We start from the raw sequence: 26,345 nt of genomic DNA, 5'->3' as shown, positions 1-26,345 counted from the left end.
TCATCACCATTCTACGATCTCAAAGGGTGCAGCTTCCTAGCCTTGTCTTACAGAATACCTGTGCAATCGCCCTGGAAGGCAGGTAAGAAGATTGGCTCAGGCGCATATGGGTAATAGAGAGAAAGCTGAATGTCCTGCATAAAGCACCTCAGGGTAACGGCAGAGGAATAATAATGTGTTTCACTTACCATTACTTATTTTGCCGTGCACTAATTACCGAAATTTGTCCTACAAGAATTCCTTAGCGTACTTGAAGCAAAAGACTCGGAGTTGTCACATTTAAAAAATCCCCTATGTCACCGATCTAAGCTGGGATCTTGGGAACAGGATAGGGACACACTGTGTGCCTTCTCTAAGGTCACAGTGGGTAACAAATCCACGGTTCTGATCTCCTACCTGGATGGCAGCTGCCTGCAAAAAGTTGCTCGTAGACACCTGGGTATGCTATGGTATACGTAGTATTGGGACCTATCCCATTAATTCTCATAGCTCATGGGACCATGTGACAACGCAAATTTACCCCGACCGGGTTTGAACACATGGGACCATGCGCCACAGAAATCAACAGTCAAGGGACCTTTTCTGCTTAGTGACAAATGCCACCTCATTTGGATTGAAATGACTGATCCGAACACATGAGATGACAAATGCCCGTATGGCATAGCGAGGTCTACCCCTACCCTTCCGTTCCGAGATATGAGCACAAGCCTCTCATGGCCATGGTGCATCTGCGGCTACGAACTAGAACCAACTTAAATCTAACTTACAGGCATAAAATGAACGGAAGAGATAAGGATGCTATTATCGTCAAAGATAAGCAAAAATAAAGTTTTCTAAAGGTTTAATTAACTTCTTCTTGCTAGGGGCTTTACGTCACACCGACACAGATAGGTCTTATGGCGACGATGGGATAGGAAAGGCCTAGGAGTTGGAAGAAAGCGGCCGTGGCCTTAATTAAGGTACAGCCCCAGCATTTGCCTGGTGTGAAAATGGGAAACTACGGAAAACCATCTTCAGGGCTGCCGATAGTGGGATTCGAACCTACTATCTCCCGGATGCAAGCTCACAGCCGCGCGCCTCTACGCTCACGGCCAACTCGCCCGGTGGTTTAATTAACTCTCGTTGCAACATATAATTGACACTTTTCAACCTTGATTATTAAATTCATGAATTTATACAAATATATTTGAGAATCAATAAAGCAACGGGAAACAAATTCCACGCTGTCATTAAAGTACACTCTCAATCCACACCTTCACAAGTATCTCTATGTGGACTATTGAAATTACGGTGTCGAATTTAATGATAGAACAAAACATACATTTATTAATTAAGTACTTGACTGTTACTTCCTTTCCATTCAAACAAATCGGAGAAGGTTGAATTACCTTTCTAAAATTTCACTTTGTAGAACTGGTTTTGTTGTTAATCGGCCGTACGTTTTATTTCAGCTGTTAAATACAACAAACATATACCTATCACAATTTCACAATATCACTTGACTATTTACAGTGATAAGCTACGACCTTGAGAATGCGAAATATTCCCCCGGGTTTGACATATTTACATATTCAAAACACTGATTTACTCTGAGATTAGTCTTAGAGCGGCCGCCTAATTTAAATATAGCACGATAGATTATATAAAAATATGAAATTAGGAAAACAATAAGCAAATTCCACGGAATCACACAAATAATAAAAGTGAACAGAATTCTGGTGATTACGAACCGCCTCATTTGATGAACCAACTGTACACGTCATAAGGGTCTAACCCTTTCACTTAAACAAACTATCAATGGATTCTCACGAAATATAGCTTCAATAAATCAATAATTATCTAAACATCATGCTCAACACTTCTACCACCTGAAAAAATACACATATAACACAAATAATGACTGCATTTTGTTTTATGATTGTACGCTGCTGTGTGACTAACAATTCTCATCGTTGACCCCAAGGTTCGAAGTGGTGACCCCGGTTCCTTCATTATTAGGTATCGTGGAAAACAAAACCCTATCTACCGCATCGTTCGGGGTAACAATTAAATATTCCTACATTAATTTCATCATAGCTTGTTACGAATGTGGTAATCAAGTAAAATACATCTCCTACTAACAGAAGAATACAGTGTCTGAAAACCTTCATTTCCTTGCCAACCAGCATAGATATCTCGGCTCGCCTGTATTTCTTTCAAAAGCTCCACCCCCTCGGGTCGACTGCTATAAATCTCAAGGGACAACGCCCTCAAGACGGGACAATAACCTACTTAAAACAAACTTCTCCCCAAATAAACGCATTCTCAATGCATCGTCAGCGGCTCATTATAATAACGCAATAATACTGATGCATTTATAAACATGCTAAAATCAGCTCGGGCGTTCATCATATCCTATAAATATCTCTCAAAATCATGCCGCTACATCACTTCATACTTTCTCAACTTTACAGAAGGCCGGAGTTCAGACATCGTTCCATTCACCGCAGAGTTGACCACAATTTCCACTAGCTCACAAGCTAAAATTTACTACTATCTCAACCCAAAGAGATGAGAATGTGTACCTGATATGAATTGAAACTACGTTCAGTAAATCGGCATTTAATATCCAACCAAATTAATTAACTTAATAAAAATAAAAACTACAAAACAACAACAAAAGTTACACAGGGGCCCAGCCAGTGTTAGGAGGATGGATATTCGAACTTGGGCACAATGAACTCTTCACACACAAGTCATACAGCCCCGTCTTAACCTAACATGCAATAAATTCTACCACTTTACATTAGAAAGAGAGTGCTCTGACTATCCCACATTAAAATATTGTTCAAAGGCATATTATCCTGACTCATCTTGAATAATCACTCAGGGGAACGCTACTTCATTAACTCACCAAAATTCAATACTCGCTTCCACCCTTTTCCTCTGACAGCACTCGTAAACACAAATAACCCCAATACATGCTCATGCAACTCAAATTGGGCCAAAAATACATGCAATTATCCTTATTTGTTTCCTTCCCGAATAACCTCAAGTAGTTAAATTAAAAGGGATCAAACTGACCACTCTAAGCGAACTAATCTGACAATTCAATACTATAAATTATCCTAACCCTATCCTTACAATTCTACCTATTTACAAAGGGAATAATAGCATTAAAGTCATAACTTGGTACTCAACAGCTTTTGATTGGTCCTCCATAGTCCGAGTCCCAAGGGACACGCATGATGCGTTTATTCCATTTCACTGAGGTGGGAGTTCACGGGTTCCAGACGTCCCTCGATGACTCTTGAATAATCCATGGTCTTGGAGTCGTGAACACTTGAAAGATACTCTTCACACTGATATTCACAGAGACTTCTTCTTCACACGTCACAGCCAAAATTCCCCTTTTATTGGTATGATTTCGATCTTTCGCAGAATAAAAGTTGCATACTTGTTAATTTGATACCGGACACAGCTAGACTACCTCAGTCAGACATAGCTAGTACAGAAATCACGGTTTCGTCACTGCAATAGTTTAATAATCTGAATTAACGTGACATTGGTTTCCTATGTTTATTTTAAAACCCTGCCTCGTACGTCTGTTTCTCTGTACTTAACTAAAATTACGCCGTAATTCAGCACGATAACTTAGTCCTGGAATTCCGTTTACATTATATTACACGGACTTTCGTGCTACCTTTATTTTACATATCTACCTTTCGCACACACACCACGGACTCTCTCTCTACAACGGGAGATTAGTTGAAGAATAGTTTTCTCCGTCCGACGTTCGGTACATAACAGCGTCACAATTTCGCGATGCGAACATACGACGTAATTCACGTAATTACGTGGCGCGTCGCGAACGATCCGTAATTCATACCGCACTATCGCTCAGTTAAGTTCTCTACTGACAATTCGTATGAGAAATTACACATATTTGCAATCCCATTTATATCCACATTTGCTACACAAGAACAAAAGAAAGTCCGATCACAGAACGGCCGTGCGGTTGCCTTATAGACTCTCTGTCGACTGCTAGCCACCCTCAGAAGTGCATGCATATACGGTCTCACATGGGGTGGGGGTGAACAGATGTGCTGTCTCCACTCAAAATTTTGAGAACTCAAGATCCATTTAATGTATGGAAATCAGCGATACGTCAGATTGTGTGGCCCGCCGATCACTAATACTTGATGTAGAGCGGAACCCAAAAAAGATCAATGGTTTAATAGTAATTCGGCAGTCTAAATCAAGAGTCCAACGGGGAACCCCTATTGGCTGTCTGCTTCACAGCTAGCGTTAGGACGCTACAGCAGCTTACGTAATTCCTTTGAGACATAATTTCATAAATAATATTATATTATTTTGATTTATAATTTTGTCAATGAACAAATATTCTTGCTGTTACTTCGACGTGTGCTTCATATTTAATTTAAGCGTTATTTTCCCAAAAGTACTTCCACGATCACCTTTTCACGCTGGCTCTACTGTGAGTCGGCATTTGTTTTAGGGGCGGAGTCAACTAAATATGTTTTTCCTTCTTGTCTTCCCTCATCATGCGCGCTCACTTCGGGGATTTATAAGCCATAATCCGCGTGAGTTAGGCGCCAAGCTGGCGAAGATGTTACGCAATATGATGAAACTGCGCTCCTGTCCTGACAAAGACGCTCCAAGCATATGCACTCCCCATATATTAATTTCCTAATATATATTCAATGTGACAATACGGTCACAGTATATGCCTTCAAGGTAAAGCATGCAGTATAAGATAAAACTGTAAAGCTAGGTTACAAATAGTGATTCTATCGATTAAAGAATGTAAGCAAGAATGACTTAAAGTCTAAACACTGAAACGAAATCAACAGCAGCTTATTTACTCAATCAGTTTAAAAATTCCTAGGTACAACCGTCCTTTTGCCTTTGACTTTCGAAGACGATTGATGTGCAGCCAGACGGCCTTCAGGTATTGGAGTGCCCTGTTGTCAGCATATGGCGTACTACGGAAATGATTAATGCTATAGTATCCCTTTTCTTTCCTCACTGAGGTAGAGTGTACTTTACAAATAAGTCTGTGAATCCCATTGAAATGTGTACACCAAATGACCTCACAAGCCAGTCCTTCACACTTTTCATCACTGGGACTAGTTGCATAAGGAATGGTATTACCTCAGTCACTTTTACAGTGGTAAAATCAAGGCTGAGACTGAGAAAGTTTGACGGAATTAACAAACTTATTCTAGTCCAGATCAGAAGATATAATGCACTGCAAATATATCCCAAAATAATCTTTACAGTCATTTTAAAGTTCATTCGACTTCGTGTTTTTAGTGACCTTTTTGCACAATCACAACATACACTAACACACTCCGGTGATCGGACAACACTTCGAACTTCTGCTCCCCAACAACCTTTTGCAGTGCAGCCTCATTCCAGAACAGTTCACCTTCTGACTCATCACAAGCCAGGTAATCAAAACCTTCGCTGGCGCATAGGACTCACGGCCGTCCTGTAACTCATTCGCCATTGATGCAACACTGACTCACTCAAGGCTTACTCATTTTATACTAACTCCGCTCTTCACATTTGCGCGCTTTATATACTGTAGGCCAACGGAAGATTCACGTAGTTTCCATTTCAGCATCATTCTGGGCCCGTTCTTCATTGTTAACCATCCTCCAGATTCTTCTGCAACCTTCCTTATGGCGAGACCCAATAATCCTCATGATTTCCACCGACTGCCCGCATTATCGACCGTCTTAGTCACAATATTAAACACCAAATTTTATTTCCATTTTCACTCAGAATCTCCGGAATATGTCAAATAGTCTAAATCGCTTGAAAAGGGAGCTAATAGGCATGTTCGATTATAAAATTATCTGAAATTTCGATACTGGCCAGTTGGGAAACTAAGTCCCTCGTGTAAAAGGGGTTAAATTTATATCCCCAGATCTCTGAAGTCACCTCAGCGAGATATATAAATATTTAGACACGTGTCTGTAACCCATTGCAAGTTCCCTGAACTAGATTGAAGTGACCCTTCTTATTTGATTATATAATATAAGATTTCATTTTAATGAAAGCAGTTTATGAGAGGTACAAATATTACGTAGGCGTGTCTGGTTAAGGAAGTGAGGAAAATCTTTGCTAATATTTTGGTTCGGTAGTCGCTTTTAGTTGTTAAACCTCGATGAAAATGTATATATTTACCTGCCTGTAGTTTGAAGGATACGGCTAAATATTACATAGAAAGTAACAAATGTCGAAAACTTCCATCAGAGTAATTCATTATGTATGCTCATGGAATGAAGCACTGTATTCCAAACCATTCACCTCACACTCGGTAGCGATACTCTTATGGCACTAGAGCAAACGAAAATAATGAGACTGTTTCTCCTAGTTAGTGGAACCCAAACTTTCACTGTCAGTTGACATGGGATATGTGGAGGTTTCAAGGCAATTGTGAGAAAAATGAAGTAATTTTAACTATTACTTAGCAAGATCAAAGAGTTCCTTCTTGGAGGATTTTCGTACACACTAATTTAAACAGGAAATTGTAATTATTTTCTGGTATTAAAACATAAAATTGTTAAAATGTTCGATCGTTTTGGGTTCCATTTCCCCTAAAATAAACAAAATCTATGTTATTCTTTCTTAATCCATTTTCATGAACTCATGTATGTGAATGACCTACTTTTTGATTTCCAAATTCACTAAGAACATTCAGAAACTATTCTAAAATATCTAAATCTGAATATATTTTGAAAGAACTGGCCATGTTGAGCAGTTATTAGGCACTCAAATTCTGTACCTAAAACTGTAATAACTGGTTTTCGAAATACCTGATAGGGTCAATTTAGTGGTACGGTGGGGAATATATTTAAGACGAAATGTCAACACAATTGGCAGTTTAGAAAATATTAGAGACTCAGCACATTAGAGCTGTAAGAAACGATAATCACTGTTTTAACTCTGTCCTTCGAAAGGTATTGGATAACGCTAATATTTGGACACTGATATGATGGTAGATTTGATCCAGTAATCTACGAACTTCCATAAACACAGAATTCGCTCCTATTCATCCTCCATTCTCATTTCCATACAGACCTCAGCGATATGGCTATGGGCAAATCTATATTAGTATAGGTACCCTATGTCTAAAGTAATAATTTTCATTCTTTGTTTCAGACTCCTTCTTGAATGGAAACCATCCATATCAAAGAAGAAATCATTATAAAGGAGGAAGAAGTCGAAAGAAATTGCCACATTCTAGCTAGAAGAAATCCTTTACGGCTTTGTAGAATTATTCACCCACCCAACTATAATTACTGTTTTATTTTTAAGTGTTACACGATTCCCCGAAAGTCGAAAAGAAAGCCGAAAAGGAAATCTAAGTTGATAGATCCATGTGAGCGAAAGAAGAATTTAATTTTAAGAAAGATATTCTCAAAACTACGGATAATAAACGGGTTGATGTAATCTGAATATAAACTAAAAACTTTTCTCTTATCCCAATACGTTAATACAGGTCTTGAATAAAAATCAGCCTATATCTTCACAGTGTAAGCAGATTTGCATAGCTATGATTCTGATGTTAAGCAGTTATCAATGAAATTGATGTTCAGGTTTCTTGTCCATCTCAAGAATATTCAGTAATTCAAGATCGGATTGTCACTTCTGAGTTATTGCTAATTCCAAGTAGAAATTCACTCCTCTCAGACTCAAAAGCGATATTTGTGCTGTAGAAAGAGATATAGTGATCTGTGGGAGTAGTTGAGAAAACTACAACGCTGGAGTATGCAGTTATTTTTAATGCAGTTCAACAAGATATGATGAGCTTCTTTCACCCAACTGAAACTTCCTCATAATATACTGTGAATTCATAAATTACCGCACTTATTCCTACGCTTGCATGACTCCTCCTCATAATTTTAGAGTGTAACTGAAAATATAATATAAAAATCAAACAGAATTCTGATTTGATTTTATGCCATTGTACAGGAGTGATATGAGGAAAACCTAAACATCATCAGAAGGATTAATCATAGGTAAGCAAGTATAATATGTTAATTGATGCTATTCGTTTCCTAAAAATTAAAAGGTTCCGAAACCCAAACACGAATTAAGCAGCAAGAGTGATTGTGTATGGTAAAAAGGTGTTAAATTCATAAAGAGAAACCTACACATAATGATGCGATATCATCGTAATTTCCTATGGAAAAATGTACTGTGATCCTTATGTACGTGAGATAGTGCGTCTGAATAATATTCAGTTCTAGAGATGCGGAATCCAATACATACGCTGATAAAATGAAAGTTATTACACATTTTAGAGAACAGTTTATATTTTTGAGGTGTCTGATGTATTGAAAATGTTTCAATTGTCTTTGTAAGTATAATGAAAGTTGGCAAGTTTCTTGATGATTCCCAAATGTATGAAACAAAAGATTTCTTGTGTCTAACTTACAACCGGTATCCAGTTTAATTTTATGGGAGTTCGATTTTAAGTATTCAATACACTAACAACATGTTTGAACTCCAGAAGAAAAGTGTGGAGCATAAGAAATTTCAAAAAGTCGCATTTCAATTTAGTTTAAGCGGAAAATAAAATCACAATTACTCTGTTGTATGAAAAACATTTGATTGTGTAAAAAGAAACTACTTAATATTTACAACAGTTATACCGTTACTACTACAACTATCACTACTACTGCTGCCATTCTTAATCTAACAGTCATTTTATAATAAAATAAATAATCCCAAAATTTGGTCATGGTTGACTGATTAGGACTGAGCATAGCAAACTCATTCGGGTATCTACTCGTAGGTTCATATTGTAAAACATAGGCTGGGTAAATAAATGAATGCAGAAAGTGGTAGCATTCTATTTCTAAACTTTATTAACTAATTACTTAGTCTACACCTTAACCCTCACAAGCATTCCGAGATCACAACTTACTCTGATAGTATAGGACACACAATTAAACATTTCACGCTCTCTCTCTTAGTTCTCACTGTTTATTCACACCAGTTCACTCAGTCTTCCTTCATGAACACTACAGCCACACTCAGTCACACAGTTACTTCGTTGCCGCTGTCAGAGTCCTCACTTCACACGGACATTTGGGCAATGTATTAGTCCAGGTAATATATTTAATTGATTAAAGGTACAAGACTACAGGTCAATCTCCGCACGAGAAAAGCCATCGCAAATGTGCCGTGCTGATCCATTAATAACCGGTGTAATCGCCTGACTGTTGAATGTAGTCATGCAAACGTGCATGCATTGTGTCGTACAGGTGCCAAATTTCAGCTTGTGGGATGGAGTTCCATACCTGTTGCACGTGGTCGGTCAATACAGGGACGGTTAATGCCTGTTGTGGATGACGCTGGAGTTGTCGTCCAATGGTGTCCCATACGTGTTCCATTAGGGTCAGATCGGGGAATCGAGCAGGCCAAGACAACATGTCGACACCCTGTAGAGCACGTTGGGTTACAACAGTGACATGGAGGCGTGCATTAACCTGTTGTAAAATACCCCCGGGAATGCTGTTCATGAATGACAGAACAACAAGTCGAATCACCAGACAGACGTACACATCTGCAGTCAGGGTGCGTGGGATAACCACGAGAGTGCTCCTGCTGTCATAGGAAATTTCTTCCCAGACCAGGACTCCCGGTCACATGTGTCGACGCCGTAGACAGGTGGAATGCAGGCGCCCACCTGGGCTCCTAACCAACACACGGCCATCACTGGCACCAAGGCAGAACCGACTTTCATCGGAAAATACAACGGATCTCCACTTCATTCTCCAATGAGCTCTCGCTTGACACTGAAGTCGCAGGCGGCGGTGGTTTGGGTTAGGTCTAAGTAGAATGCACGTCGCAGGGCATCTGGCTCGGAGCTGTCCTTCAAGTAACCGAATTTAGAACAGTTCGTTTCGTCACTGTGGTGCCAACTGCCACTCGAATTGCTGCTGCAGACCCATAACCATAAGCCGAATACGACAGTCTTCCCTTACGGAGGTGCCACGGGGACGTCCGGAGCCCGGTCTTCTTGCGAGCGTACCTTCTCTTGACAACTGCTGCTAGCACGCATGTACAGTGGAGACATTCCTCCTAGTCGTTCTGCAACAGCGTGGAAGGAAAATCCACCTTCAAGTAGACCTATTATACGGCCTCGTTCAACCGCAGCGAGCTGTGGATACTGGCCTCTTCGTCATCGTAAATACATTCTCTACCCGTTCACAACCACTCTGTCCAATCTCACAGGTATCTAACGCTCTAGCACAGTACAGCCCGTATTTAAAATTAAACCTGATATGCAAGGTCAAGGGGCCGCTACTAGCGGCACGCTAATGCGAATTGTGGGAAATTTGAATAAACGTCATATTCCATATGTATAAACGTGCCTACCAACGTTTGTTAATCTAACACAACCCCTTCTTGGTTTTTGGATTACTCAGTGTACTTAGAATTTAGTTTTCTAAAGGTTATATGCAATTTGTTCCTAATTCTGACAGTTTTTTAGAAAAAAAGTGCGTTTTGTGTTTTGTTGCATGTTTTATCCGATGAAAATTTACATACCGCGCAAATTGTTAGTCTTCCAAGCAAAAGGAGCATGCAGACAAGAATCAGAACACCATACAGTATGCATACCACATAGTTCATACTGTATCCTGAATGGTCACATTTATGAATCCATCCCGATGTTTCCAGGGCGTGTGTGTGTCGTCTTTACTATGTGTTCTTTGGATCACACGGTATTACATGGAACAGAAACAGATTTCCGCCCGACGTCATTGGACAACTTCGAGGGGAATAAAACGGACGCAGAGAAGAACTTTGTTCTCTTTACAGTCCGGAACATCGTCGTTACAACTGATGTACAAAGCAAAATTTGCAAAGTGTGGCATTGCGTTGTGAAGTTACTGTACATTGTCGGTTAGTTGTATAAATGAGTTGGAAGTATTTGTTAAATTGTTAAGTTGAATATCAATTTCGAAGCAAAGTAGTACAAGCTATTGGAAGCCCATGTACATCTTTGACAGGGTGTTCCAGTACATTGGTAAACGTAAGTGAGATGAACAGTCAAACGCAAAGAGATCATTCAAATCAGTGAAAATGTCCAGTGTTTTACGGTGTTGTTGTATATGGCAAAGTGTGACATGTGGACATTATTACTTAGTACACTGTCAGGCTATGTCGGTTTCTTATGTTGTTCATCGCACTAAAAATTTACTACATTTACGCATGATTGTTCTATATTGCATTGTATCGACCTGAGATTTCCATGCTCACCTCCATCCCTAATTCCATTTAGGGCACAATAAATTACTAAATTTATACATTTAATTTTATTTTAATTAATTCATTAATTTGATTATATATAGGCATACGTGTCCACATAGGGAACCGTTGTCTCATACATTTCTGGGATTCCATCATTCTTCAATACAGTCTTTCAACCGGAGGCCCCACAGAATGCGATATTGAATAAAGAGTACGAGACTGAAACAGGCTACAGTGCTTCAGAAATGCGTAACGTCGTCCAAGAACGTTAACCGGAAACCTATACTCTCCTGTTTAAAACATCGTCCCGTCATAGTCTGTGAAATTGTTTTCATTGTTGCCCCATGAGGCAACGGGTGTGTTTTAATATTAAATAATTCGCATTTGGTTCGAGATGACGGCAACATAGCTCTCTTGGTGACGTCCACAGAGCTAGCGGCAACCTTACTGCTATAGGCCAAGGTGCCTTATTCCACGTTTAAATACCTAATGATTTCAACATCAAGTGTTCTGAGGGCACTATTTCTAAAAAGCAGCGACATGGAAGAAGTGCTACGAGGTTGTTTTCTCGTCGTAATGGATGAGTTCACTATGACAAATCGAAACAAGAGTAGAAGTAGTTAACGGCTATTTACAAGACCTCTAGCAACCCCACGAAACATGTATGGCACATTGTTCCTGTCAAAAACGCGCGTCGAGTTCGACCTTCATAACGTCTTTCTCTTCAGGGAAACCTTTAAATTGCCCCATGTAATTGGCGCCCACTTATGCTCCTTACTACCATCCTGCTTTCTTCATCCGGTTGCCCATCGGTAGAGATTCGTCTTCGGTTCTTCAGTGGGTCAAATAAAAACTCAATAAATATACTCAAGTGATAAAAGCAGGACAGGAACTAAGATGCCAACCTGTGAATGATAAATCCACATGTTAGAGCTGGACAAATTTTATTGCGAAAACCTGGAAATTCCCCCTTTTAAGGATTATAAACACGATACCGAAATAATCACTGCAAAAATGTATCAAATGATGGGTCTGTTCCCCACGCAAATATGGTTCAATACAAGTTTTTTGGTGACTTGAGATACCTTATTTCTCTTGTGGAATCGTTGACTTCCTAGTCTGAACGGATGTGAAAAATTTCGCTCCTAAACGTTCATTAAACTTGGGCAAAGATTATCAAGGTTCGCGCTACGATCTTCCCATAAAAACACCCGTCTAGGACCGTAAATGTACCCCCCAAAATATTCACTGACTCTACTATTGGCACGATTTCCAATATACAAATGATTGAGTTCGAAAATTCGCATCTCTTCTGTAAGCACACGGTCTCATTCCTCTTGTAACAAAGACACTACTATGACAAGAATTATCAAAACAAAATACACCAAAAATACACACGTTAAACACTACACCTGTAAATACTCATAAAAGAAAGTGCACCTGTATTGAGGGTTTCGTAACATCTGGGGCACCTGATTAACCCTCCGAGAAAGGTCATAGACCTCAATGAACCAACAGATAAGCAAGGCCGTCGGGTGGCGGTCATCATTCAAAGCACGGCCCTTTAATTGGCTGTAAATACAAAACGGATTCCAGACTTCGAAGAAAGGCAAGGTTTCTGCACAGCTGGCGCTCGTATGTCAATACAGCTATGGCTCCCCTCTTTGCTCTTCTCTGGGCGAACCATTACATCCCTTCACCGGGGCAAACTTCACATTCTCGGCAGTCATAGCATCTCGAATTACTCTTACAAAAGCATTACATTAATCTTATACAATTGTCCCCAGACTCACAAATCACAACAGATAGGCCACGATGTATACTCTAACATAGGACTATCTGGAATATATTCAATATTTCTTTATTTCACATTCACTAGGCCCCGGTTCTAGCCTCCCACACAGCTATGAATTAACCTGCCGCAATTTCATTGAAAATCCTCACTAATCAACGATGGTGTCCGGCCCCGCTGTGTAGGGGGCAACGAGTCCGCCTGTCACCCGGTGGCCCCGCGTTCGATTCTCGGCCGGGTCAGGGTTTTTCATTGTAAATGATTAGTATCTCTGGCCTGGTGACTGGATGTTTGTGTCGTCCTTTACTTTCCTTTCCTCACATTCAACACTCTACACTTCCGCAATTCCAATTACACGCAGGTTCATATCATATGTTGCAAGTAGGGACAAAAGAACTCTATAGGTCGACGCCCCGAACAAATAGCATTAAAAAAAAATAAACAATGGTTTCACCTCGTCCACAGCCTTCTCTGGATCTCTGAAGTCTCACGCTTATCATTAATCTACCATGCACATCCTACTCTTTAGGTTGGCTATTCCTCTCAAGGATCTTCTCCCAGTTCAATTACTATAAGGCCCTTTCATCCTCATCCTCTGGATGATCTTAACTCTCAAACTACCAGACAAGACAAGAATAAAATCTTATAATATTGAAGTGAATCGAACCTCTCTAACGCCTATCCCTCATATAACCAACTACAACCCAAGCAAAGCTATATACATAAAAATTACACATGTGACTGTCCTGTACCTATCTAAACTAAGACATGGTTTTACCTAGGCAGATTAATGATTTATTTCAATTAGAAATTCTTGAACCTCGCTATCCTATTCCATTCTTATATATGTTCAGACTTATCTCATTCAGGTGTTGTCGCTCGGCTCAATCTTAGAAGGATAACAGATTGATTTAACACCGCATAGCTCCCTGCTGGTCCTGAGAAGTATTCTTTTGATTTGGCAGCTCACAACGGTCCATGCTAGTCTCGTTCATAGGGTCCTTCCGGATTACAGTTGGAAGGTCTCGTTTCATCTACTTGATCTGCAGCCTCTCGTACCCAGGACCTTCTGGATTACAGTTGGAATATCTCGAACTTAGCATTAAACACAGTGAAAGATTAAAACATGTTCATTACTTTGACCTTAATCTAGTTTTCCCTTCGCGTTTTATTTGCATATCGTTCAATAGTGCCCTTCTCTGTCTAGTTACATGCTCTATCCTAGCATTCAGCTTCGTAGTTTCATGTTTGACCTCAATTAAAATACTATTCTCTGATAGTTAGTTCAGAGACTGCATTGGTTAATTGCCCGTACTAGTACACTGCCGTAGTACGGCTCCGCTTCTATTGTTCTATAGACTCGTACTAAGTCACGGGCACAATCTTATTCGTTGAACTCTGGATCAGAATAGCATGCAAGTCCCCTCGTTCTGCTCCCTTTCATCATATTGGTGGGACGACTCCAAGCTAGGGGAATCACTGACAGAACCACGTTAACTCTTTGTGTTCAATGGGCTTCGGTTCCCACGGTATGATTTATAATTGCTCATTTTGAATATTGGGCATAACTCAATACATATAATCAACTCGAGACAGTAGATAAATCCAACCAATATTCTCTGTCGTTCCAGTTTTCTGTCATGTGGCTCCTAGGCGTAATTACCCGTTAATCTCGCAAGCATTCCACTACTGTTTCTGCCCACTTTTATTATACTAGGAGTTGATGTTTATGTTTCTCAGTTAACAGAGTTGGAGGTTAATCCGTGAGACCCGCTCGCGTTCTCCCTTCCCTGGTCTACCCGTCCCCGTCGTGGGTGGTAGCCTAGTTCTGACGCGCTTTACTTCGTTCACATCCCCGCGATATATGCATGAGGTGTTCAATAAATGACACTACCACGGAGATATGGTACGGTAAATCAGGTGTTTTCTTTTTGGGTAGGCAATAGTTGTTACCTGTGGTGACCTATTAATACTTTTCACGCTTTGTATTTCTAATGATTTTGCTCTTTCCCATTCAAAGATATAAATGACAGCACCGTATAAACATCAAAAATCTATAGAGTCCCAACGTATCATGTCTAGTAAGCCTCTAAAGGTAAACTAGAATCTACTCCCTTCCCCCACTTCCCTCCCTCCAGATACATTCCCGAAATACTGTATTTAAAATTGTGTCTTTCTTTGCCCCTTGACATCAAACTTAAAACAATACAGTGAGTTCTAATGTCTAAATATCCCTCCCGAAAGTCCTCAAAGGACCCCCTGGCCAAACTCTCTGCCCGTAATTATTGTTAGGTTTGTGGTATTTTGTTCCCTAAAAGCTCATTGGACACGCACATTTTTAAACGTCTAAATTTGCATATGGGTCTCTAGAGAAAGAAACAATACCGGAGTATCGTTTCTGTTTTCTGCCTACTTCCATCAGACTTTTCCCGTGATCACCAGAGTCACGGCCGCTGGAGTGATGAATATAGGCAGATAATTTATTTATCCTGGCTAAGTTTAGGACAGGTGTCCCTGTCTTGCACATAAAACCAGTTTATTTATTTAATCGTGTCAGAAACATACATTATACTTACAATAATAATATCAGGACAATAACAAATCTGGTACTATAATCATTAATCACTTCGGATGATGGCAGGTAACGATGTGATTTAAGCTCTCCATAAATACAAAATTAATTAAATGTGGTGTGACCAGTAAGCGGCTAATTTACATGCTCCCTTGGTAGCGTCCATCACATTCTGGAGAGAGCAAGTAGTTGGACACAAGTTACAAACAAGGAGATGGCTCATTGTCTGTTCTTCACCACATTCAAATAGAGTGGAGTCACAGACAAAACCCCACTTTCTCATGTTGGTCTTTGTTCTTCCAACTACTGAACGCAACCTGTTGAGAGTCTTCCATGTTGACCAGCTTTCCTCGTGGCCTGGAGGAAGTCTTTCGGAAGGCGTCATCCATCCTGCAAGGTGGCTGGATCTGGAACGCCACGAATTCACTCTGTAGTTCGATGGTGATTCAGTGAGGCTTTCATTTGAATGGAGAAAGCTTTTCCTTGATTTGAGCCGTTGGGTTGCTGGATGGTACCCATATAAAGCATGGGTCGTCAGGTTCAGTGCTTTAGATTTCTACAGTCTGGATGCACACTCACGGCGGATATCTGGAGGTGGGATACCTGCTAGACAATAAACTTTGTCAAGTGGTGTAGATCTCAAACATCCTGTAATGAGTCTGCATTTTTCATTTAAGGCGACATACAGTTGATTAGCATGACTAGATCTACACTAGACAGGGCAGGCGTATTCTGCTGCTGAATAACAGAGGGCTATTGCTGATGTTCTTAAAAGGAGAGGATGCTTCCCCCAGGTTGAACCCGATAATTTCCGGATAATGTTGTTCCTTGCAAATACCTTCCTTTTGGCATTCAGACAGTGTGTTCTATAGGTTAGTGCTCGGTCAAGAGTTACTCCTAGATATTTGGGAGTGAAGCAATTTTCTAATATTTTACCTTCGCAAATCACTTGCAATTTTCTCGCTGTCTGTCGATTTTTTAGGTGGAAGGCACAGACTTGTGTTTTTGATGGGTTTGGTTTTAGTTGGTTCTCTTGGTAATAACCACTTAGAATTTGTAGAGCATGGGAGAGCTTCTCTTCAACTAGTTCAAACGTTTCCTCTTGAGCTGCCAGAGCGACATCGTCTGCATAAATAAAGCTCTTTGTCCCTTGTGGGTGACGCTGATCATTGGTGTAGATGTTGAAAAGTATAGGTGCCAGCACACTCCCTTGTGGAAGGCCATTCTTTAAGTTCCTCCATCTACTCCTCTGGCCTTGGAAATCAACAAAAACCTTCTGTTCTGTAGAAAGCACTCAATCATTTGGGTGACTTTATAGTCCTTAGTTATACTGTGCATTTTACGAAGCAGTATATGGTGATTAACTGTATCGTAGGCTGATGTCAAGTCAACAAAAACTATTCCAGTGACTTTGTCGTTTTTATAGCCGTCTTCTATATATTATGTGTGGTGCAGTATTTGGGAAGTATAACTTTTCCCTGGTCGATAGCCGGCTTGTTCTGGTATGAGTAATGGGTCTGTCACTTCAGATTGTCTGTCCAGAATCATTCTTTCTAAGATTTTGTATAAATGGCACAACAAACAGATTGGTCGGTAGTACTTCGGATCACCTGCGTTCTTGCCAGGTTTGAGTATTGCTATAACTCTTGCTTTTCTCCACAGTTTAGGAATTTTGCAATATTTGATGCAGTTGTTGAATAAGTCCAAGAGCCATTGCTTACTGACAGGACCAAATCTTTTGAGTTGCTCAATACAAATGTCATCAAGGCCTGCCGCCTTACCCTTTTTGCATTTATTCAGCGCTCTCTGTAGATCTTCCATAGCAAACCGGTTAGAGAGAATGCTTTTTTCCTGATTAGTCGGCTTTTCTTCTTTTTGTTTTGATCCTCTCCCAGCTTTATTTGATTTGCCGCTCTCTACGAGCTGACTAGCTATTTGATTTTCATAAACGTTGCTATGTACTAAGGTCTTAGTTGTATCATTACTGAGGTGCCTAAGTAACCTCTACGCGTTGTAACTGTTTCTTCCCATATCCAGCTCTTCCATTAATTTAATCCATTGGTTATGTTTGGATTCTGAAATGGAGGAAATGACACGCTGTCCGCTGTGTATAGTTTCGTCACTGACAGGATCTTTCTTGAAAAGGTCCTGATGTTATTTCAGCAAAGTGGATATTTCAGAGGTAAGACCTTGAATGTAACTGGTCCTACATCCTCTAGGAATAGCTTTTCTGGAGCAATACTGGACGACTTCCAAGAAATCTTCATATGCCTCTGGAACGGGATCAATTGTTGTAATCCTCTCATCAAGCATTGTGGTAAACCTCTGCCAGTCTGCCTTCTTGAAATTGTATCTTCGCCTGAAGTGCACGGTGTGTGGCCAGATTGCTGGTACCAACTGACACATAATTGGGCGGTGTTGTGTGTTAGGAATCGGTGTACAAATTGACTTTATGCTTTGATTAGCTAATTTCTCGCTCACAAAAATAAGATCAGTGTTGTATCCAAGTTGCCATCTACCACTATTAAAAGATGGAGGAAGTTTATTATCATGGATCAAGGATAGTCGATGCAGTTCTGCCCAATCTAGGACGGCATCTCCATTTGAATCATCTTGAGAATAACCCCAAACAGTGCTATGACTATTGAAATCACCAACAATAACAGATGGTTTCTGACTGCTGAAATTAGCAGGAGGATTAAATGAGAATACCTCATTGGGAGGCTTGTAGACAGAGGAAATTACAAGGTTACTAATTTCTACAGCAATTATTTCAACGTTATTTTGTTCTGTGATGGAAGTCGTAAGAATCTTAAGATCTGGTTTGGCAAAGATGGCACTACCATACTGGCCGTGAGGTCTTTCGGCCACTAATTTCATTCCTCGGATCTTAGGGCGCCGTTGATGAATGTCCCTATGTGTTTCCTGAACACATAATAAATCACATTTGTGGGTGTAACAAAGATTGTGTAACAGCTCTTCTTTACACATTGATAATCCTTCTACGTTTACAGAAATAATTGTAATGATTGGCTCCGATACGAGTCCTTCTGATTGTTGGAAAACATCTTACACATCTTGTATGAATTGTATTGTTTCTGGAATGCTGACGTTCAGTTAGGTAACGGAAATTAAATTTCCGACTACCTATGCAGGGGCACCACGAGCAGGAATCAGCTTCACTCCCATAAAACCAGTAACATATTGGGAATGATAAATAATTAATTGCAAGTCATTAAAAAGTTACATTTCATAAATGTAAAATCTAGGCAGAATTACTGAACTATAGTTAACAGTAACTAGTTGTACATTAAATGTTAGAAAATTCAAGGTGAAAGAGAGCAATATTACAGAAAATGAGCTATGTTTACTATACGAGTATTATTTTATGTGTATAGCATCTTAAGCTGTCTAGGTTGGGCACTATTATTTTTCTCCATATAATGAATCAATAAGGCTTCATCGCTGTAGATCTGGAAGAAAAATAAAGGCTTTACTTTACTTCACTTACAGAAAATGAGTACAGTTTTGAGGATATGCATAAACACTTAAGATGTAAAAGTAAACAGAGATTTAAGAAAAAAATATATAATTATCTGTGAAATAAAGGTTACTCTTGAACTATGAGTATCCACCCAAGTTGAGAAAGGTACAACGGAAGGATGAAGTAGATCGGGGAATAGGATTCAGAATAAAAGAGGACGAGGAAGAAGGGAAGTAATTATGCCTTGCTATTTGTGTCTTTCCACCAGGTACTTTGCGCATGCACTTTTAAATGTCTTGGACACTGATATCGCTCTGACGTCTTGTGGCGGATTGTTCCATTTACGAATTGCGGTAACTGTGAAGGAATTGCCATATACTGAGGTCTTGTGGCTGGATATGGTAATAATATGCATGTCCTGTGCGCTTATGTTTTTCTTCGTGTTTTAAAGAGACATTATAGAAACGTTATTTAAGGCAAGAAGGAGAATTGAAATTTAAAATTCGCTGCAGAATGGTTATACGGTGAAAATTACGTCTGTCTTGTAGACGGAACTATGCGAGTTTGGTGTAGGACGATACGACATTGCCTGTGAATTTGAGGTTGCAGATGGACCTTATACATGTATTTTGCGAGAGGTGTAACTTCTATAGTGATTCATCAGTGCAGTCGTTGTACACTATATCACAGTAACCAGGAATTGGTTTAACTAGCGTTTCAAGTAAAATCTTTTTGAGTTTAAAGGGTGATATGAATTTGAACTTGATGAATGTATGAAATTGCGCAAATACACACCTGCAAGTTGATACCGTTTGTGCAGACCAGGTTAGGTGTTCATTTGGAGTGATCCCAAGATATTTCTTTACGGGTTTGATGTGAGGCATGACTTTGTTTTGTATTCGTATCACTGGGGAGTTGTGCGATCTTGCTGGTTGTTTGGAATTTGTCAGGGTTAAGAGACAGCCTATGCTTCTAAATTTAATTTCTCCGTTGTTTCTAAAATGTCATCCGGTGTATAATGAATGCACAGTTGCACGTCGTCTGCATAAATATGATGCCTGCTATACAAAATAGATTTAGATAGATCATTGATATAGAGTGAAAAAAGAAGAGAAGCTAATATAGTACCTTGACGAACTTCGGTTTCCACGGTCCGCCACGATGAAGATTGGCCACCCGTGTTGGTAGCACATTGCTGTGGACTGTGTAAAAAAGGAGTCCATCCAGTTCAGGGGGCTATTTAAAAACCTAATAGGTAAAATTTTGACAGTAACATATCATGGTCTACAGAATCAAATGCCTTACTGAAGTCGAGAAAGACCATTAGTGTTGTATGTCTTTCGTCCATAGCTTGTCTTATGTCATCTGACTCGTTAAGTAAAGCAGTGCATGTGCTATCATTGAAATGAAGACCCAAGACCTGACTGAAATGTGTATAGATTATGGTTTTTACCCACATAAGTTTTGATTTGATTGTGAAAAATGTACTCTAGTCTTATAGATACTGTCGAAATTATGTTAATGGATCGGTAGTCACCGGCGTCTATTGGGGACTGCGTCTTTGACAATGGACGCACCAGGGCCATTTTCCACATCCTAGGGTACACACCATTCTGCAAGAAGTAATTACAGTTGTAGGTTAGTGGGGGTTTCATTGCGTCTAATACTTTCCTCGGCATTACTCTACCAATAGTATCAACTCCAATTGAATTTGATTTATTTCCCATAGGGCATCTCTAACGTGCAATGGTGAAATGTCTTTATATAAGCACTTGGATATGCCTTTCTGATTTCTTATCATGCGCAAAGGAGCATATCAGTCAAAAATCTGAACAGTAGATTATTCAAAGTGTGAACCATGTTATCTTTTTTTTTTGCTAGGGGCTTTATGTCGCACCGACACAGATAGGTCTTATGGCGACGATGGGATAGGAAAGGCTTAGGAGTAGGAAGGAAGTGGCCGTGGCCTTAATTAAGATACAGCCCCAGCATTTGCCTAGTGTGAAAATGGGAAACCACGGAAAACCATTTAACCATGTTATCAATATTAGTCATTTGTGTAATGTCATGCCACGGTATCGAATACGCGCCTGCCATTAACGTATCACTGTCTACGGTGTTATAGTCTCGTATAGTAATGTACTTGGACTTTGCTTTAGTTACTTTTAGGGGGTACGATATGTCAATGACGTCATGAGCCGAAAATCCGGTAGCTGGGGTCTGTCCATGGTTCAGTAGCCTGTCAAGGTTGTTTGTTATTATGAGGGATGGGATCTACAAGCACTAAAAACGGTTAAAATAGGCAGGTATTTTATAGGCACGAAAATAGCCGAAACTGGCACGTGAATAGGCACCATTGTGTATAACAGGCATCCAAATAGGCAAGAAAATTTACTTATAATATTTAATGTCCTCTCAGTGAATATGGAAGGAATTTACAAGTAGCAAATTTTCAATATTTTCAAGTAACAATCATGCTCTAATATCTTGAAGAATGTTTATATAAATCTGGTCTCTAAACAACACATGCAGTGACGTGACAAAACTTCTAAGAACCCGTTTCATTCGTTTCATTTTGCTCCACGTACCTCCTCTCGTAGCTCACTGGCTACGTTTGTTATCTCTTTCCACCCTGAATTTCGTTGCAGGACTCTATTTCCCTGACTACGGCTACCGTACTTTCCCTAAGTTCTTCTACAATCCTAACAGATTACAAGAGAGGCATGCCACTCTTCTCTAACTCTGTTCCATTAACTAATTTTAAGATTTTCGGAGACTCCGAGCTGGCGTAATTTTTTCCCGTGCGAATTCTTCTGGCAGCTTGCTGAAGTTTGCTTTCAGGACGCCAAATCTGATCGAACCGATGGGCATGAAATGCCTTTCTGCAGCGTTGATGCACGTGGTATGATTTTGTTTGTATATATTCTTTTAAAAAATCTTTATATGTTGGATGCACCAGTGTTTGCAGTGGGATACTGTTTCCCACAATTGCAGTGGGATATTGTCTCCCACCATTGCAGTACACATATCTGAAGTAAATTGCTGTTGGTCGCTGTTCAAAGGGAGTGGTAGAAAGGCTGCGTTGATACAGTCTTCTGCACTCAGTCCAGAGCAAATCGCTGTAGTTTTGCGCTGATCTACATTATGTGGTATTTTCTTCACATTAGATATGAAATATTTAACATGGACTTAAGTGACATTGCTTCTATATATTAAGTTTCTACTTATTGTTGAACTAACTGGCATTAAAGCTTAGCATAGATTATGCAACTATCTCATACACCGCGGTGAGTACAATTATGATTTTAGCTTTGTTGTGATAAGCCAGAACCTGCAAACAACTGGTTAAATTCATATAGTTAAATTTACTGTGGATTATAATTAGTTAAACTGTAGTGCAAATTTGGTAAGAATTTTGTCAAATTGGAATCACGCTGTCTGAAAAACAAATACAAGATTTAATGCAGCAAGGCAAATAGACAAAGAAGATTAGAGGATAAAAGTAAAATAATTTGAATTGGGACTAGGAGAACTGAAAGTGTCCTACAGTTTTAAACTACGTTACTCTAGAAACTCATTCACTCTGAAGTTCACTTAAACGGCGCACACACATTTTTGATACGTTAGGCATTTTAATAATAATGTCTCCAACATGCGACAAACAATTGAAATCATCGAGACGCTCATAGGAAGCGTTCAGGTAGGTGATAGGTGATCCTTTTAACTTCCTTTTGTTTTTGAATAGCCTATTTCTTGTCGGAAACGATACGACGTTAATTGGACAATAATTGGCTGTGTTTTCCCTGGGGATTTTGGTCCTACACTTTGGCGGCGATCGACGTCATTTACAGTGAAATCAGAGCTGACTACTTTACAAACATTCGGAACTAATTCTTCACAATTTTCATTCACACTTTCCGGTACTCCAAAAATCCTGACATAATTTCTTCTAATATACTGTTCCAAATCGTCACACTTAGCACTCAAATCTTCTCTCCTTTGGTTAAATTCCAAGTCTTTATTTTCTAATTTCTTTTTCAGATCACTTACCATGTCGGTATCAAAAGAAGATGCCTTTTAAATCTCCTTTAACACCATGTCCGTCACTGTCTTTGCTATTGCTTCCACCAGTTTTCTCTGGAAGTCAGACGAATTGACGACTTTGTCTAAGGCACTATACCGCACGTTCTAAGTTGGCAGCGAGTAGTAGTAGCTTGATCCTTGCTGCTTTCATACACCATGTTAATTTTTACCACAGTCACAAGCACAAAATCTACTTAATTGAAGAAAATAAGTTTCAAGTTTGTCACACACGTTATTACTCACACGTGCGCAAATTTCTGTAATCAACACAGTGCAATTTCACCTGCTAATCACCTGTTGCGGAGCTGATTTTATACGCGTGCGTCACCTAGCATAGCCGGTATAGTCAGATAAACACCAGCCTGAAGCGATCCGTACTCAGGTCTCAGGTAAACAAAACCCTCTCTTTTACTACAAATATCAGATATGGACTAGGGGACTATTCGTTTGATCGAGAATTCTCTGACCGTCTGTTGAAGACTGAAGAGGGACCACTGTCTGAGGTCAACGGCGAAGTCGAGTTGCAACATTCACTGCTCTCTACACTGGGCTCTACACTCCCCTTGGTCAATGAGCTAATCGCCCTAATGTATCCCAACACAGGGTGTCTGTCAAGCAAAGGAAACAGTTGGCTTTGTGAAGGAGCTGTTATTACTAATACCATTTCAAATAATAATTATGTTTTTGGTTTTACGTCCCTTTTTCTTCTTCTTTATCTCTTTACCCTCCAGGGTCGGTTTTCCCCTCGGACTCAGCTAGGGATCCCACCACCACCTCCTCAAGGGCAGTGGCCTGGAGCTTCAGACTCTTGGTCGGGGGATACAACTGGGGAGAATGACCTGTACCTCGCCCAGGCGGCCTCACCTGCTATGCTGAACAGGGGCCTTGTGGAGGGATGGGAAGATTGGAAGGGATAGGCAAGGAAGAGGGAAGGAAACGGCCGTGGCCTTAAGTTAGGTACCATCCCGGCATTCGCCTGTAGGAGAAGTGGGAAACCACGGAAAACCACTTCCAGGATGGCTGAGGTGGGAATCGAACCCACCTCTACTCAGCTGACCTGCCGAGGCTGAGTGGACCCCGTTCCAGCCTTCGTACTACTTTCCAAATTTTGTGGCAGAGCCGGGAATTGAACCTGGACCTCCGAGGGTGGCAGCTAATCATACTAACCACTACACCACAGAGGCGGACTGTTTTACGCCCCACAAACACAATTTCGGACATGTTCGGGGCCCCGAGATGATGTTCGTCAAACCGGACGAAACGAACAATAACCCGATCGAGATTTTTAAATACCTGAACGTTACCGAACTTCCGGCGCACACTATCACTTGGAAGTCGGCGCTCCTACACCTTTGTTAGGCGACCTGAGAACTTCCAACCTGTGCAGCAGGACGTGGCTCCTGGTGAAGTCGCAACAAAGGAATATGATAGACGCGACCATACTGACGGGCAGCGTCCTAGCAGAGAGCGTATTCATCCATCGTATACCTCTTATTCCGAACTATTATCCGTTCCAGTTCAAGCTTCTGTAGTTCACCGTGAACGCCAGTTTCGCTGTGACAGGGTCGAAGGCTGCGCACTGTAGGCGTCGTTGATGAGCGAACGAGCTGCTTTTCTCCTGACAGTCCTTTATGCTTTGCTCCAGGATAAGCGGCAGCAGCAATGATCCGTATGCCTACATCTCCGGGAACAAGACACAAAACGTTACGCACAACGAAGCTGTGTGCTAAAATGTGTACAGTTGAACTTTTGATTTTCTAAAATAGTTCTTGTATTACTATGAGTGACTTTTCTCCTTCTTCTTCTTAATCTGTATACCCTCTAGGGTTGGCTTTGCCCTCGGACTCACCGAGGGATCCCACCTGTACCGCCTCAAGGGCAGAGTCGTGGAGCTTCAGACTTTGGTTCGGGGGATACAACTGGGAAGAATGACCAGTACCTCGCCCAGGCGGCCTCACCTGCTATGCTGAACGGAAGCCTTGTGGGGGGATGGGAATAATTGGAAGGGATAGACAAGGAATAGGGAAGAAAGCGGCCGTGGCCTTAAGTTAGGTACCATCCCGGCATTTGCCTGGAGTAGAAGTGGGAAACCACGGAAAACCACTTCCAGGATGGGTGAGGTGGGAATAGAGCCCACCTTTACTCATTTGACCTCCCGTGGCTGAGTGAACCCCATTCCAGCACTCGTACCACTTTTTCAAATTTCGTGGCAGAGCCGGGAATCGAACCCGGACCTCAGGGGGTGGCAGCTAATCACACTAACCACTACACCACAGAGGCGGACACTTGAGTGATGAAATATTATAATTCGCAAATATAAAAGTTATAATTTTTTAAAAGTCGAATTTCAAACGAACGGAGACTCAGGCACAACTAGCGAGACACAACTCTACAGTACCAGCATACTGCTGTAATACTTTTTCTAATAGTCTACTCCTTCTCCATTTTCTAATATATATAATATACCGAGTGTTTCACCAGCCCAGCGTAGGTAGGTAACCCAACTAATGCGTATATCATCATCATCATCATCATCTGTTTACCCTCCAGGTTCGGCTTTTCCCTCGGACTCAGCGAGGGATCCCACCTCTACCGCCTCAAGGGCAGTGTCCCGGAGCTTCAGACTCTTGGTCGGGGGATACAACTGGGGAGAATGACCTGTACCTCGCCCAGGCGGCCTCGCCTGCTATGCTGAACAGGGGGCTTGTGGAGGGATGGGAAGATTGGAAAGGATAGGCAAGGAAGAGGGAAGGAAACGGCCGTGGCCTTAAGTTAGGTACCATCCCGGCATTCGCCTGGAGGAGAATTGGGAAACCACGGAAAACCACTTCCAGGATGGCTGAGGTGGAAATCGAACCCACCTCTACTCAGTTGACCTCCCGAGGCTGAGTGGACCCCGTTCCAGCCCTCGTACCACTTTTCAAATTTCGTGGCAGAGCCGGAAATCGAACCCGGACCTCCGGGGGTGGCAGCTAATTACGCTAACCACTACACCACAGAGGCGGACTGCGTATATCATACTTATCCGAAAAACACTAGTACCTGCTTCTTTATGGCCTTACAAGGGGGCATTCCCTACCCGTCACCACCGATTTCGCTCAAATTTATAGAACATGCAGGGCTTGGCTAGAAATGAA

This window comes from Anabrus simplex, chromosome 2 (assembly GCF_040414725.1).
Source record: "Anabrus simplex isolate iqAnaSimp1 chromosome 2, ASM4041472v1, whole genome shotgun sequence".
NCBI classification, from domain to species: domain Eukaryota; kingdom Metazoa; phylum Arthropoda; class Insecta; order Orthoptera; family Tettigoniidae; genus Anabrus; species Anabrus simplex.
Note: the sequence above shows the minus strand (reverse complement) of the source record.